Raw genomic sequence first — 17,425 nt, 5'->3', positions numbered from 1 at the left:
TTTATATCAAACATTGAAGGGATTTGAAGAAAATATAGTGCATAAGGCTGTAACGTAAGGATTTTTTTTCAGCAGAAGTAATTTTTACAGAATGCATTCAATCATCTCTATGGTAGGGATAGTTCTCACTGGCAAGGAGAACTATCCTGAATGGTCCCAGATGATAAAACACACCCTCATCTTCAATGAGTTGTGGAAGGGAGTGTGTGTCGGAGAAGGAGACAATGACCCAGTACAGCCTACATCAGACAAAGAGCTCGTCATTTGGGATAACAAGAAAAGCAAAGCATATGCATTAATCGTAGCATCTGTAAATGAAGAAGTAAGTCACCATATTTCATCATATTCAACTGCCTTTGAAGATTTACAAAAGCTCAAAGAACTCTATGACTCACATTCTGCACTTGAAGTTGTTCAGCTCATGATTAAACTCTTCACTCTTGAACTGAAAAATAATGATCCTCTTGCTCTTGCATCTGAAGTAAAATCCATAATGCATGATATCAAATCCACTAAGGTTGAGCTGGATATCCCTCTTATTGCTTTTCTCAAGGCACTCTATCGTACCTACTCCAATTATCTTGAGTCTTTACAAGCAAATGGAAATCTTAAAGATATAACCTTTGACTCTCTTGTGAAAAAGTTTGCTCAAAGAGAGAAAGCCTTTGGAAAGAAGACAATCCCTGAATCTTTTGAAGAGAATATGTGTCTTGCTCATAAAGAAAAGCATCCTGCTCAAGATTCTACAAGAGGAAGAGGTGGTCGAAGAGGAAGAGGAAGATACTTCAGAGGCAGGGGGGGCAGACATTCTCAAGGAGAAAAGGCAGATCTGCATTGCATTCGCTGCAAACGAAATGGATCACATGATGCTTCTACATGCAAGCTACCATGGGACAAAATTGAGCAGAAAAGAAACCAGCAGAAAGGTAAAACTGATGATACAGACAAAGGTAAAGCACCTGAATCCGCTCACTATATTGAGGCACAATGTAACATTGGAGTAAATGAAGATTTGTTTAATGCTTCACTTGCTTCTTCAAAAAATGATTGGTTGCTTGATTCAAGAGCAACCTATCATATGACTCATAGAAAAGATTTTTTTGAAGATTTCACTAATAATGTTGATGGAGTAGTATACTTTGCAGATGAGTCAAAAATCAGGCCATTATGGCTTGGCACAATCAGGCTTAAACTGCCTGGTCTTCTAGACTTTCTTCTGGATCATGTTCTATATCTCCCACAGCTCAAGAGAAACTTGCTGTCCTTGGTCCACATCCGCTAGCAAGGTCACTCCATTCATATGTTTGATGGCAAGCTTGAGGTAAGAAATGCATCTGACCACTCACTTGTCATGAGGGGAATAGAAGAAGAAAGGCTTCTCAAACTGCAAGGAACCTCTGCTCATGCACATCATTTCTCATATATTTCTCATCATGAAGAAGGTACACTTCCATCAAGTTTATTATGGCATGCTAGATTTGGACATTTAAACTATGACAGTCTCTGCTTATTGAAGAAAAATGGTGTTGCTGGTTTGCCTACAATTCCTAGGAAACATAAGCAATGTGATGCTTGCATTCTAGGAAAGCATAGCAAACAGTATTTTCATGATTCACATTCAAGAGCACATAGGAAGCTTGAACTCATTCATTCAGATTTATGTGGTCCAATGCCTGTTCCTTCTGCAAATGGAAATAAATATATCATGACATTTATTGATGATTACACCAGAATGTGTTGGGTTTATTTATTGAAGAACAAATCTGATGCTTTTCAAACATTCAAGAATTTTCATAAATGGATTGAAAATGATGCACAATCTCATATTGGGTCTATTCGCACTGATAATGGAAAAGAATATACATCAAATGAATTTGAAAACTATCTTCGCCAACATGGGATCAAACATCAAACAACTGTGCCTTATAATCCCCAATAGAATGGTGTAGCTGAAAGAATGAATAGAACAATCTTGAATATGGTACGATCCATGCTGTTCTTCAAAAATGTAAAGATAATGTTTTGGGCTAATGCTGTTCTATGTGCTGCATATATAAAGAATAGATGTCCATCTAGTGCTATAAGAAACAAGACTCCTTATGAATTGTGGTATGGACATGTTCCTTCGGTAAAACATCTCAGGATCTTTGGTTCCACCTGTTATGCTTTGATGCCAAAGGTACATAGAAACAAACTTGGTGCTAGAAGTCGTAAGTGTATCTTCCTGGGGTATTCAACCACCTCTAAAGCATACTGCCTCTATGATGAAGTAAATAAAAAGTTTGTTGTATCTAGAGATGTCATTTTTCTTGAATCATCCAAATCTGACAATGTTGTTGAGCGGCAACTTGATCGCTTGGATAGATTCGCAAAAACAAAATCATTTCAAGAATTTGATAATCAGATCCCACATCTTGAAGGGGGGATTCCTATACTAGATCAACATGTGGAATCTTCTTCTGAAGAACAATCTCCCCTACATGAAACTCCAACAACGGATGATGCTTTAAGTGATGTAATTGATAGAATTGGGAGACTCAATCTTGATTCAGTCCCAACTCAATCAACAGAGCAGCCTGGACCATCTCAGAAAGGTCCCCCAAAGTGGCTGACAAAGACACTTGAAAGTGCTCATCCTGGTGAAATTGGAAAAACAGGAACCAGAAATTCAAACCGACAAAATGGAGGTGATGTAGATGACTCTAATTCACCTGTTGATATGGATGTTACTTATGATTGTGAATTGAACTTGTCTACAGATTTTGAACCAACTTCCTTCAAAGAAGCTGCTTTTCATGATGAATGGAAAGAAGTGATACAAAAGGAATATGATGCCCTCATAAAGAATGGCACTTGGAAGCTGGTTGATCCTCCATTTGGAACCAAACCAATTGGCTGCAAGTGGGTCTACAAGAACAAATACAAAGCTGATGGCTCACTTGACAAGCACAAAGCTAGGCTTGTGGCAAAAGGTTTTGCATAGAAGGAAGGGGTCGATTATGAGGAAACTTTTGCCCCCACAGCGAAATGGGCCACCATCCGGACACTCTTTGCACTAGCTGCTCAGAACGGTTGGAAAGTCCATCAAATGGATGTAAAAACTGCATTCTTGAATGGAGATTTAAAAGAGAATGTTTTTATGTCCCAGCTTGAAGGATTTGCTCTGAAAGGACATGAACATAAAGTATGTAAACTTGTGAAGTCCTTGTATGGCCTAAAACAAGCACCGCGAGCCTGGTATGAAAAACTAATTGAGCATCTTCTGAAACTCAACTTTAATAATTTTGATCTTGATGATGCAACTTTATTTGTCAAGAAAGTTGGCAAAACAGTTGTGTATCTTGTGGTATATGTAGATGATCTTTTAATGACAGGGAACAATGAAAGCTACATTGCATCCATAAAGAAGGAATTAGGGAAAAGTTTTGAAATGACTGATTTGGGCTATGTTCATTACTATCTTGGCATTGAAGTAATCCAACATCCAAAATCCATATTTCTTTCTCAAAAGAAATACATTGGAGATTTGTTAAACAGATTTGGCATGACAGAGTGCAATCCTCTTTCTACTCCAATGGAACAAAACTTAAAGCTCACATGTATTGAAGGAAAGGAATTTGAGGATGCAACAAAGTATAGACAGCTTGTAGGAAGTCTCATCTACCTCACTACTACCAGACCAGACATTTCATTTACTGTTGGAATCCTCTCCAGGTTCATGCAAAAGCCTTGTGAGGGACATTGGTCTGCTGCAAAAAGAGTTCTAAGGTACTTGAAGGGAACTCAAGACCTTGGAATCAAGTATACACAGGTGGACGACTTCGGCTTGATTGGATACTCTGATTCAGACTTCGATGGAGACAAAGAAACTGGGGTATCTACTTCAGGATATGCTATGAGTCTTGGATCAGGAGCTATCTCCTGGAGATCACACAAACAATCAGTTCCAGCAGATTCCACAACTGAAGCAGAATACGTGGCAGCAGCTGAAGCAACGAAAGAAATTGTGTGGCTCAGGAAAATTCTTGAAGATTTGCAGGTAAAACAAGTACAATCAACTCCACTCATGATTGATAACACCTCTGCAATAAAGTTGGCCAAGAACCCAAAGTTCCATGATCGTACAAAGCACATCAATACTAAATATCATCTGATCTGACATCATGTTGAGGCCAAAACAATCCATCTCCGTCATTGTTCCACAAATGTTACACTAAAAAATGTCACCATGGCTATTTACAGTTAGTATGGCTCTATCAACAGTCATGCTATCCTCTTAGGCAAGTCTTATGCCTCTGCTCTCCATGTCAAACTCCAAAAAGAGAGAAAGTCTTTATAAATGTATTTATCTCTGGGTACGCAGGTTCTCTCAACCTTACCTGCGGGTACGCACCCAATGTTCACAAAAGCTGCGTCTTTGGACGCTCTGTATGTAAAGGGACAGGTGCGTCCCCCTGTAAAGGTCAAAATGCGCAATTTTCATCTTTAAAAAGTTACTTGTGGTCATTTCTAGAGCATTCTAGAAGGTTGTTCGACGTGTATTGAGCGCCTCCAGATGGTTCATGTACCCCTACCAAAGAGGAACTTATCCCATCAATAAGGGAGCTATCCCATCCAAAGAGGGGATTATCCCATTGATGGTGGACCTGATTAACTTCCTCTTGAGCACTATAAATACAGGCATTGGGCCAGAAGGAGAGGAGGTTGGAAGCTATACATTTCTAAGGGTAGATGCTGCTGGAATTAGGACTCCCATTTAGAAGCTTGTGAGGAGAGATTGCCATCTTTGCTTGTTCTATTTGGAAGTGGGTGAGCTTTGTCAAAGTAAAGGAGAACTCTTGATGGACCCTGGGAGGGACTTGCACAACACCAAGGCTCAGGTTGTATTTGTTCCTTTTGTTACCTATTAATGCAAATGAGTCCATTCTTCTCAATAACTTGTTATTTATGAGTTGTTTCATGTACTCCTTGGTCTATGTGTTAAATATGTTTTATTTTATGAGATTATCAAGTGCTATTTAATCGTTTGATTGTTAGTGAATGCAGGTTTCAAAGTGAAGGAGGAGCTCATCCGGATCAGCAAGGCTGGACTGCTACAACAGCGTGGGACTACAGGTAGGATCTAAACACTTGATTTCTTATATAGTAAATGCATGTTTAGGGAAGGATTGCTCTTGTTTGTCTTGTTTGTCACTAGAGAGTCTTAGGCTCCTAGGGAGGTTGGTTGTGTCCGCACAATCGACTCTTTCCGCCTGACAAATTGGCGACTCCACTGGGGACTCCATTGATGTGAAAGTCTTTTCCTTTGTATGAACTTTTCTCTGAGAAAATTGGTTTATTTTTTTTGGTTTTTGGCTCTGTGACTTTGCTTTTGGGTGGGTTAGCTTAGGGTTAGATTCATTTTAGTTTTTCTTGAATTTTCCAGTAGGACGCACCCTCTGAGTATTGCACAGTGCGTCCCTGGACGCACTGTCGCTGTGTGCACAGAGCGGGCCCGCACCTGTCTTAACGGGTTACCTGCGTCCCCTGCTAAAATTTGAGAAAATTCCATTTTTTGCATTTTTTCTCTTAGATTTTGCTTTTTCTTAGTTTTTACTGCCCAGATCCATTAGTCTCCTGTCAAAGATCTTCACCTAAGCTTGTTTCATTGGCATTCCTGCTTTAAGTTTTCATCAATTGGGTGTTTTGAGTCTCTTTTTTGAGAAATTCTTGATTTGATTTCCTTTGGTCATTACTTGGAGGTTTCTCTCAGTCCTTTCACAATTTTGCATCTTTTTGCTTTTGTTTTTGCAAAAAAAATTTCCCCCTCATTCGCCGGGGGGGGGGCTAAATTGTGTATGAGTGTTAATCGCCTTTGAGTGTTTTTATGTTTTGATCTTTGGAACTCTCACCCAATTTTCTCGACTTGCACTTGTTTGGTTCTTAGATTACCTTAGAATCATCTTGTGTTTGAGAATTCTCTTGCATAGATCACATTTGCATAATTAGAGTTCTCATTTTCAGAATATTATTGAAAAATGTGCATAGATTACATTTGCATACTTTTCAAGTGAATTGTGCATAGATTACAATTGCATAGTTTACATTCTGAAAAATCAATCGTAGATTTAGATCAGCTTTCTTTGATTTGAATTTACACAAAAATAAAAAAAAAATGGTTTGGAATTGATTTGCATTAGTTTTTCTTGATGAAATTAGTGCATTAGAGAATTTGTTATATTTTCTCTTAGTGATCAATTTTTGCATTGTTGGAAGTGAATGGAAACTCTCTCCTTACTTTAGTTAGGATTCATCGAATTGAAAGGATTACATTATCATATTTGATTGCATTCAGTTGAGTCGGGTCATAACACCATTGGTTTCATATCCATTTACCCTTTGAGTAATAACAGCCTTAATAACACAGCGCTTAATTAAAATTCATCTAGTAATTTTTACATTTCTAGGGCTCTGATACACCAACATAGCTTAGGCTAGTGTCTTGGAATAGGTTTTAGTTAACTCTCCAAGACAGCAAAACCAAACAAGTAGCTCATCTTGTGGTAGGATAAATCCAACTGTTTCATTTGTACTCTGGGAAAGCTCCTCTTAAAGGAGAAGCACGAGACCGTGTCCGAACCAGTGAGGGGATCAATCCTCCTTCATTGGGAAAGACGCCAGATACGCACGTACTACAAACGGTAAACCTCGGATTATTGTCGAGGAGCCTGGGGTCACTTGTCGGTAAACCTTGGATTATTGTCAAGGAGCCGGCAAGGGGATTGAGCTTGTTACTCTGCCCTTGCGTGCTATCGGGTCGTAGACTGTTCCCCCAGGTGTATTTGTTGCTGTTGGTGACCTTAGTGACCATTATCTTTAGGGTTCTACCCAAGGTGACGGTGGAGGGAAGATCCCACTGTACCTGGAGCAGACGTCGGCTAGACTCACTTCGATTTTCTGGGGGGTTCACTTCACTCGAGACGGTTAAAGTGGAGGAACTTGGTCCAGTCTATTCATTAAGCAGGTTGTCGGGGTAACTGTTCCACCCACCACTTCTGTACTAAATTCGGCGATGTTGGGTGTTATCACTGAAAATGCTGTAGTTAAAAATTTTTAGCCTAGTTTAAAGACCAGGGTGTTTTCGCAGTGCCTGAATTCTTTTAGCAGTTTCGCAGCGCATAAATTCGTTAGCAGTTTAGCAGCGCCATCTGTTTTAGTGATTTCGTAGCAAAATCACTAACCTTGCACTGGCTGCGCTACCAAATTGGGAATTTTCCCGAAACCATTGCCATTTTCACCAGCGGTCATGTTTATCAAAATCCACTGAGTTATGCATGAGTATAGGCTTGAAAATAAACAACTCAGACATTCCGATGATGTTCTGAACTATAGGCAGGATACATATGGCTCCTTTAGTGGGCTATTTCTCCCAGCCTGTTGCAGATGGTCTTGACCCAAGATTGCTTGTGACCCTTGGAACAAAGGCAGTCAGCACAACAAGGAATATCTTTATTAACACACATGAACAATCACCAAACAAAGTAATGTAAACTACAGGTGGTATTCTTGATAGTCTTACTTATTGGCTAAATCTTGAAGATTTCTCAGCTAATGCTCGGATGAAAAGGCCCATTTAAGCCAAAGGAATATGTTAGAGTATCTTTGATTACAGAGGATAACAGAGGTTTTCTGCTGCTTTGGATTGAGTATAGTTTCGAGGAGAATGCAGGATTGCTGGTTGCTTCATGCCAACAGGTTGTGAGTCTATGATGTATTTCAGAGGACAGTCGAAAACCTGCAAGCTCAATTGTTGAGACATTTAAATTAGTCATGAAGCATGTAAAGATGCAAGTTTTGATATATTTTATGCTCAAGTATGCAATGGTCATATTGTTTCCTGAGTCGGGTGTTGTCACAACATACTACCAGAAGCTATTGAAGGAGCTGGAACATTGGCTCAAGTGTTTACAGATGGGAAGACCACATTCAGTGTCATAAAAATGTTTGCCATAATGTTTGCGCGGGGGAGTGTTCACTTCTTAGAGAATTAAAGGTTTTAATGGAACACTGGAATCTCTGAATAATCCTGTAGATTAACGCCTTGATGTTAGGATGGATGGAGCAAACAGTGCAAAGCACTGACTTACTGGCAACAGTGTATGCGGATAAGGCTGCAGTTTGGCCTGTTTCATCACCTCTAGAATCAACTGCACAAGAGTCTTCGAGAGTGAACAATTCTAATCAAAAGCAAGAGACAAAATGGCCAGAGCAATCTGAAGAACTATTAGGGTTGATTGTCGATTCTCTCAAGGCATTCGATGGTGTAGTTCCCCACGGTGGTCCAGAACCAAGACAGAGGTCACAACTCAGAAAATTGCTCTTGTTTTAGATAAGGCTCCAAAACATTTGCAACCAGATATTTTTGCTTTGGTGACAAAGTTGACAGTTATTTCAGAACATTTATTGGCTGCTTAAGCATTATTGGATCGACTTAAAGAACCAGATACGTAGCTTGAGCTGTGGTTACCTGTTCATGCCGCATTAAGAAAGTTACAAATTGGGAATGGTATCCAGGAACACATTCCGTTTCAAGTTCTGGAGTTGCTGATGGATACAAATCTCTCAACAAATGCAATGTTAATGAAGGAGTTTTTCCCAAATGATACGTGTCAACATACGGGTCTATATGGGAGCACCGTTTTCATATTATGGCTGAGGACTATTAAAATGGGCCGGTGGAGATTTCTTCTGCTGTGGGTAAAACCGATTATGGATAAGTGACAACATACGTGTTAACTGTATGACACATGGCCTCTACAACAGTGCGCTGGATTGTGGGATCATGTTTGTGGAATTGCCAGGTGTTATAGATCTTTCTGTTCATGCGCAAATGGAGGAAGACAAATTGAGCCATTGACACAAGATATCTAAACTCTTTCTTTTTCGCCTTTGATTTGCGTTGTTGGGACTGTTTTGCCGGAGTTTATCAAGTGGGGACAGAGGGCGAAATTGATGCTTAGTGGAATGAGCGCATTCACCCTGAAAAATGCGGGTTCCATGGAATACGTGAGATTTTTACGGAGTTGGTTCGCCAAACAAGGAAATTCCAAGGACGCAGAGGATGAATAAAATTTTCAGAGAAAATATTGACTTCTTGTTTGAACTCTTTGAGTCTCATGATCTCTGTGCCGTTGTGGAGTTGCAACAACTGTTAGACGTTTTGAGACTCACTTATCAGTTCCTAGCAGAACGTTTATCAATGGACACATACAATGTTATGCTAAATGAGATGTCAGAGAACATCTCCCTTGTCTCTTTTTCTGGTCGCTTTGCCTTGCAGGTTTTTTACAGAGATGCAAAATGATTTCTTGGTAAATTTTGTCTTCTGTAATACTACCCAGCGTTATATTCGCCCATTGAAAGTGTGCCAAAGACCAGTTCAGCGGACACCTGTTCCACATGGGAAATCCAGTTTTTATTGCTGCTCTTTGAGAGGTGTTTGACTGTATATCCTAATTTTGAAATCGCTAAGAATAACATGACTATAGCCCTTACAGACCTTGGTACAAAGGTGAAGCGTGAAGGAGATATACATCAGAGTATAGCTCATTACAAGAAGGGAATTGTAGGGGCCCGTTTACAGCATTTTGTCTTCTCTACAAATTTTTTACCATGAAGTTGACAGTGAAGCAAATACATGGGCTTCTTAAGCACGAGGATTCTCCATACATGAGATGTAGTGGTTTCCTGTACTTGCGTTATGTTGCAGATCCTAAGACGTTATGGGTTTGGGTCGAGCCTTATGTTAAGGACGAGGAGGAATTTTCTCCAGGATCAAATGGAAGGATGACCACAATGGGTGTTTATGTTCATGATTTACTTCTAGGCCAGTACTATTTCGATACACTTTTTCCTCACATACCGGTACCTATCATGTGTCAAATTACTGCTCATTTGGAATGAATGAATCCTCCCACTCGGCATGCAGGAGTGACTGGTGATACTAATCACTATGGATCAGATGACACTGCCCGAAGGCCACCATCAGTTAAAGCTGCTTTATCTGTGTAATTTGGCCAGCATGCACCACATTGTGCTTCTACCCGAGATGCCTCACCTGTGCGTCGAATACTGCCTCGTGACAGGAATGGCAGTGATGCTATTTCAAAATCAACCAATGGTGATCGTTATCACGACAGAGAGAGGAGCAGGGATCCTGTTAGGGATTATTAAAAGTACAGTAGAATTTATTATGCATATCACAAGACTGTGTTTTTGAAATCACACAGCAGTTTCGTAGCGCGCTACGAAACTGCTGTAGGTGATGATTTTAAACACAGAGCAGCTATGATGGTGAAGATGACTGAGAAACTTGAAAGAGAGACACTTGTCTATCAGTATAACCTACAGCACATCCAATATGTGGCAGTCCGCTCTATTTTAGTCAATTAAGGATAAAAGGTAAGCTCTTTTAGGTTCGAATATGATGAGGCAAAGCAAAGACTGACAGACAGGAAAAGTTTCCTATATTTTAGGATGATGGAAAACATATTATATTAAGAGCCAATTAGCAACTGCAGACACCTGTTCAGCTCATAAGGTTTCCAGTTTATTTGAAAGATGTGGTGATATGCGTTGTTCAGGAAGAATTAAAGAACAATGGACATGTTTTTAAAGTGATGAAGAGTGATGGGAGACAGAAGCCGTGAAAACAGAGCACTTTCCTTGGTTAATTAATGAAGCCATCTATGTGACTGGAATCCAAGGCCAACTCATTTAGTGTACTTTCCTTCAAGACACCTCAACCCAAGCAGCAAAGGACATGTGTCAAAAGGCAGAAAAGCATCATGCGACAAGGAGCAAAGATTTAGGATTTTGATTAAATGAAAACCATTTGTGATTTCAGTTTAGACATTTTGTAATTAATAAATTAGTTATGCACTAGATAGGGATATTCAATAGCCACCTTCGAGGCTCCCCTCATGCTGGAGGAGGAAGCTCGAGGTGGTTAAGCTTGTTTGCCTATATATGGATCAATAGGAGATGTAGAGGGGGTTGGATATTTTATGAAAACAGAGTGCTATTTTGGCTTGTGTAAAGAACAGTTTGCAGTAATATAAGATATATGCCTTTCTTCTCAGGATTCATACAGCATTTCCATGTTCAAGATGTATTGTTTTACTTTGTCCTTCATGTCTTTTTTCAGTTGCTTAGAGGAGTAATCACTCAGAATTCACATATGTTGCTCTGACTTCCTGTACTCTTCTATGAACTGTGGTTTTATAAGAGTTATATTTTGAACATTTAAATGTCACATGCCCTGACTTCTATGTAGAGGAAATATCATTGTTTGTTGTAGCATGTTTGACTCCATAAGCCCAATGGATGTATTTGTATATTTGTCCAGCCAGCAAGTTCATTAAATCTATTGTACAAGAGTTAGCCCTCTTATCAACATTCAAAATCAATAACTTTTTCTTGAGAGAGCCCTCTCAGGCTAGGGAGGCTAATCCTTAGTCAAAGCTTGGTCTGAAATAGTTACACAGAGTCTACCTGATCAGCAGCCCTTCAGTGCTTGATTCTGTGATAACATTTTGGTGCGTCTGCCGGGAGCTTAAGATTGAATTTCTGAAGGTAGCAGGAGTTCAAATGATTTTCAAGGCTGCAAAACTACCTTGGCGACTCCACACAGCAAAGAACAAATTAGAAGGTGACTCCACTGCTAGAAGATCAGTAGCTTGATGAAGTTTCAAGATGGATTCCACTGCAAGAAAGAATGCCAGGTATGCTCCTATGAATCGGTCTCATATCCCTGGTTTTCCAAATCCTATGCCAAAGGTTGATTGGGTGGATGATCTTCCAATATTCAAAGATGAAAAGAAGGATGATGCTGCTCTCCATTTGGTTAAGTTTCACTTACATGTACGCAGTCTTAAGGTTCATTTCCCTGAAGATTGTCTCATGAGGATGTTTATGGCTACTTTAGAAGGAGAGGCATGGTCTTGGTATAAAGGTTTGGAAAATGATTCATTATCTTCTCTTGCTGATTTCCATGAGGCGTTCTGTGAAATGTTTAAAGAATGTTATCCTTCTTTGTTGCTGCTCAAAGATTGCTGTAGGCATTCTTTGAATCTTATTCAGTGCTTGGAGGATTATTATGGTGATGATGAATTTACAGATGAAGAAATTTTAGAGGCTCTCCATGACAATGTTTTTCAGCACCAAGAAGAAGGTATAACACTCCATGAAGCGCCGCATGAAGAGCAACAAGAGTTTACCTGTGAAAACCATGTTTTATCCTTTGATATTGATGTAGAGATGCAGCAAATTTGTCAGGCTTCAGATCATAATGAAGACGGAATTAATTGCACTCAGCAAGAAGAAATATTGGAGGAAATTTTCTATGACCCTCAGGCAGAGGAAAAGCTTGCTCAATTTTGTAATTCCTTGCAGCAGCTTACCCCAAATAATAATCATAATAGTGAGGAAAATTCCATTGTTTGTTGGAATGATTCAGACAAGCAACTGGATAGCTTGTCAAATAGAAAAGTGGATAGTACATCAGAGGAGTCTTGTGTGGTTGAGAATCAGGGGCCTGAAAATGAAGAGTGTTATCATGATCATTATTTTCAGCAGCTTTCTATGACCGAACACAAGGAGACTACACTGGTTCCTTTCTCTTTCACGATTGAGGAACTGAACACGGTGGTTGAAGATCAGTTTGTACAGCTGGAAAGTTTCGAGAAAAGACAAGCTGATCATGTGTTCTGGGATCCTATAGCTGATTATATGGAAGAGTTTTACTCTCCAGTATTTCAGTTGTTCAAAGAAGATCAGAGACAATTTCAGTGGCAGCGGTCTTTACACTATCACATTGGCTCTGAAATCCGATACAGTCAGAGAAGATTTCAGTGGAAGCGGTCATTACACTATCATATTGGATCTGAACTCCAGGACAGTCAAAGGACTCAAATGTCAGATAAGATGAATGATTGGCTACATTGGAAATATCATGTTGCTTGAGCTACAAGTGGGTTTGCAGCTGATAGGGTAGGTAGGTAGATTGCAAATAAGCTCAAGGTTGGCTGAGCATTTATTTTTCAGTAGCAGTAGTTTCTTTCTCCTACAGTCATGCTTGTCAAGCAAATTTTTGTTTGTTACAAATGGGTAAGGCACTGGAGCTGCGTGTTCTTAGCGCACCACAAGGGCACACTATCCCTAGTGGAGCCACTGTTATCACTGAAAATGCTGTAGTTAAAAATTTTTAGCCTAGTTTAAAGACCAGGGTGTTTTCGCAGTGCCTGAATTCTTTTAGCAGTTTCGCAGCGCATAAATTCGTTAGCAGTTTAGCAGCGCCATCTGTTTTAGTGATTTCGTAGCAAAATCACTAACCTTGCACTGGCTGCGCTACCAAATTGGGAATTTTCCCGAAACCATTGCCATTTTCACCAGCGGTCATGTTTATCAAAATCCACTGAGTTATGCATGAGTATAGGCTTGAAAATAAACAACTCAGACATTCCGATGATGTTCTGAACTATAGGCAGGATACATATGGCTCCTTTAGTGGGCTATTTCTCCCAGCCTGTTGCAGATGGTCTTGACCCAAGATTGCTTGTGACCCTTGGAACAAAGGCAGTCAGCACAACAAGGAATATCTTTATTAACACACATGAACAATCACCAAACAAAGTAATGTAAACTACAGGTGGTATTCTTGATAGTCTTACTTATTGGCTAAATCTTGAAGATTTCTCAGCTAATGCTCGGATGAAAAGGCCCATTTAAGCCAAAGGAATATGTTAGAGTATCTTTGATTACAGAGGATAACAGAGGTTTTCTGCTGCTTTGGATTGAGTATAGTTTCGAGGAGAATGCAGGATTGCTGGTTGCTTCATGCCAACAGGTTGTGAGTCTATGATGTATTTCAGAGGACAGTCGAAAACCTGCAAGCTCAATTGTTGAGACATTTAAATTAGTCATGAAGCATGTAAAGATGCAAGTTTTGATATATTTTATGCTCAAGTATGCAATGGTCATATTGTTTCCTGAGTCGGGTGTTGTCACAGCATACTACCAGAAGCTATTGAAGGAGCTGGAACATTGGCTCAAGTGTTTACAGATGGGAAGACCACATTCAGTGTCATAAAAATGTTTGCCATAATGTTTGCGCGGGGGAGTGTTCACTTCTTAGAGAATTAAAGGTTTTAATGGAACACTGGAATCTCTGAATAATCCTGTAGATTAACGCCTTGATGTTAGGATGGATGGAGCAAACAGTGCAAAGCACTGACTTACTGGCAACAGTGTATGCGGATAAGGCTGCAGTTTGGCCTGTTTCATCACCTCTAGAATCAACTGCACAAGAGTCTTCGAGAGTGAACAATTCTAATCAAAAGCAAGAGACAAAATGGCCAGAGCAATCTGAAGAACTATTAGGGTTGATTGTCGATTCTCTCAAGGCATTCGATGGTGTAGTTCCCCACGGTGGTCCAGAACCAAGACAGAGGTCACAACTCAGAAAATTGCTCTTGTTTTAGATAAGGCTCCAAAACATTTGCAACCAGATATTTTTGCTTTGGTGACAAAGTTGACAGTTATTTCAGAACATTTATTGGCTGCTTAAGCATTATTGGATCGACTTAAAGAACCAGATACGTAGCTTGAGCTGTGGTTACCTGTTCATGCCGCATTAAGAAAGTTACAAATTGGGAATGGTATCCAGGAACACATTCCGTTTCAAGTTCTGGAGTTGCTGATGGATACAAATCTCTCAACAAATGCAATGTTAATGAAGGAGTTTTTCCCAAATGATACGTGTCAACATACGGGTCTATATGGGAGCACCGTTTTCATATTATGGCTGAGGACTATTAAAATGGGCCGGTGGAGATTTCTTCTGCTGTGGGTAAAACCGATTATGGATAAGTGACAACATACGTGTTAACTGTATGACACATGGCCTCTACAACAGTGCGCTGGATTGTGGGATCATGTTTGTGGAATTGCCAGGTGTTATAGATCTTTCTGTTCATGCGCAAATGGAGGAAGACAAATTGAGCCATTGACACAAGATATCTAAACTCTTTCTTTTTCGCCTTTGATTTGCGTTGTTGGGACTGTTTTGCCGGAGTTTATCAAGTGGGGACAGAGGGCGAAATTGATGCTTAGTGGAATGAGCGCATTCACCCTGAAAAATGCGGGTTCCATGGAATACGTGAGATTTTTACGGAGTTGGTTCGCCAAACAAGGAAATTCCAAGGACGCAGAGGATGAATAAAATTTTCAGAGAAAATATTGACTTCTTGTTTGAACTCTTTGAGTCTCATGATCTCTGTGCCGTTGTGGAGTTGCAACAACTGTTAGACGTTTTGAGACTCACTTATCAGTTCCTAGCAGAACGTTTATCAATGGACACATACAATGTTATGCTAAATGAGATGTCAGAGAACATCTCCCTTGTCTCTTTTTCTGGTCGCTTTGCCTTGCAGGTTTTTTACAGAGATGCAAAATGATTTCTTGGTAAATTTTGTCTTCTGTAATACTACCCAGCGTTATATTCGCCCATTGAAAGTGTGCCAAAGACCAGTTCAGCGGACACCTGTTCCACATGGGAAATCCAGTTTTTATTGCTGCTCTTTGAGAGGTGTTTGACTGTATATCCTAATTTTGAAATCGCTAAGAATAACATGACTATAGCCCTTACAGACCTTGGTACAAAGGTGAAGCGTGAAGGAGATATACATCAAAGTATAGCTCATTACAAGAAGGGAATTGTAGGGGCCCGTTTACAGCATTTTGTCTTCTCTACAAATTTTTTACCATGAAGTTGACAGTGAAGCAAATACATGGGCTTCTTAAGCACGAGGATTCTCCATACATGAGATGTAGTGGTTTCCTGTACTTGCGTTATGTTGCAGATCCTAAGACGTTATGGGTTTGGGTCGAGCCTTATGTTAAGGACGAGGAGGAATTTTCTCCAGGATCAAATGGAAGGATGACCACAATGGGTGTTTATGTTCATGATTTACTTCTAGGCCAGTACTATTTCGATACACTTTTTCCTCACATACCGGTACCTATCATGTGTCAAATTACTGCTCATTTGGAATGAATGAATCCTCCCACTCGGCATGCAGGAGTGACTGGTGATACTAATCACTATGGATCAGATGACACTGCCCGAAGGCCACCATCAGTTAAAGCTGCTTTATCTGTGTAATTTGGCCAGCATGCACCACATTGTGCTTCTACCCGAGATGCCTCACCTGTGCGTCGAATACTGCCTCGTGACAGGAATGGCAGTGATGCTATTTCAAAATCAACCAATGGTGATCGTTATCACGACAGAGAGAGGAGCAGGGATCCTGTTAGGGATTATTAAAAGTACAGTAGAATTTATTATGCATATCACAAGACTGTGTTTTTGAAATCACACAGCAGTTTCGTAGCGCGCTACGAAACTGCTGTAGGTGATGATTTTAAACACAGAGCAGCTATGATGGTGAAGATGACTGAGAAACTTGAAAGAGAGACACTTGTCTATCAGTATAACCTACAGCACATCCAATATGTGGCAGTCCGCTCTATTTTAGTCAATTAAGGATAAAAGGTAAGCTCTTTTAGGTTCGAATATGATGAGGCAAAGCAAAGACTGACAGACAGGAAAAGTTTCCTATATTTTAGGATGATGGAAAACATATTATATTAAGAGCCAATTAGCAACTGCAGACACCTGTTCAGCTCATAAGGTTTCCAGTTTATTTGAAAGATGTGGTGATATGCGTTGTTCAGGAAGAATTAAAGAACAGTGGACATGTTTTTAAAGTGATGAAGAGTGATGGGAGACAGAAGCCGTGAAAACAGAGCACTTTCCTTGGTTAATTAATGAAGCCATCTATGTGACTGGAATCCAAGGCCAACTCATTTAGTGTACTTTCCTTCAAGACACCTCAACCCAAGCAGCAAAGGACATCTGTCAAAAGCCAGAAAAGCATCATGCGACAAGGAGCAAAGATTTAGGATTTTGATTAAATGAAAACCATTTGTGATTTCAGTTTAGACATTTTGTAATTAATAAATTAGTTATGCACTAGATAGGGATATTCAATAGCCACCTTCGAGGCTCCCCTCATGCTGGAGGAGGAAGCTCGAGGTGGTTAAGCTTGTTTGCCTATATATGGATCAATAGGAGATGTAGAGGGGGTTGGATATTTTATGAAAACAGAGTGCTATTTTGGCTTGTGTAAAGAACAGTTTGCAGTAATATAAGATATATGCCTTTCTTCTCAGGATTCATACAGCATTTCCATGTTCAAGATGTATTGTTTTACTTTGTCCTTCATGTCTTTTTTCAGTTGCTTAGAGGAGTAATCACTCAGAATTCACATATGTTGCTCTGACTTCCTGTACTCTTCTATGAACTGTGGTTTTATAAGAGTTATAT

General features: G+C 39.8%; 2 pseudogenes; both read left to right on the top strand.

The window, feature by feature from the left end:
• Positions 1 to 9,651: 9,651 nt before the first annotated feature.
• On the top strand, positions 9,652 to 10,212 carry LOC149146059 (pre-mRNA splicing factor SR-like 1 pseudogene; annotated as a pseudogene).
• Positions 10,213 to 15,802: 5,590 nt separating this feature from the next.
• Positions 15,803 to 16,363, top strand: LOC149146058 (pre-mRNA splicing factor SR-like 1 pseudogene; annotated as a pseudogene).
• Positions 16,364 to 17,425: the final 1,062 nt, after the last annotated feature.

The sequence above is a fragment of the Pinus tabuliformis genome, chromosome X (genome assembly GCF_031772625.1).
Source record: "Pinus tabuliformis cultivar Carrire ecotype Pingquan chromosome X, CPIR1, whole genome shotgun sequence".
In the NCBI taxonomy this organism is placed as follows: domain Eukaryota; kingdom Viridiplantae; phylum Streptophyta; class Pinopsida; order Pinales; family Pinaceae; genus Pinus; species Pinus tabuliformis.
The sequence above is the reverse complement of the archived record's forward strand: the minus strand, read 5'-3'. Positions and strand labels throughout refer to the sequence as shown.